The sequence below is a fragment of the Parasteatoda tepidariorum genome, chromosome 7 (assembly GCF_982258835.1).
Source record: "Parasteatoda tepidariorum strain Cologne lab strain chromosome 7, Ptep-v5.0, whole genome shotgun sequence".
NCBI classification, from domain to species: domain Eukaryota; kingdom Metazoa; phylum Arthropoda; class Arachnida; order Araneae; family Theridiidae; genus Parasteatoda; species Parasteatoda tepidariorum.
The window spans coordinates 32,007,620-32,007,843 of NC_141761.1; positions in this window are offsets into that span (position 1 = coordinate 32,007,620).

The following is a 224-nucleotide window of genomic DNA, read 5'->3' on the forward strand; positions in this document are numbered from 1 at the left end:
AGGAGGCCCGCAATTCTTCTAGTTTCAAGATGTTCTCTTCCCCTGGAGATATTTCTTTGTTACATTGGACTGCAAGACTTCTCATGCTCGAGAGAGCAAATGATGGACGTAATTAAAATAAAATAAAACTTTTAAAATCTTTTTTTTTTTTTTTCTTCTTTCAAAATTATGTACAAAATATGAATTTAGAACCATAAAATGAATAAACAAATATCAAAACAAAG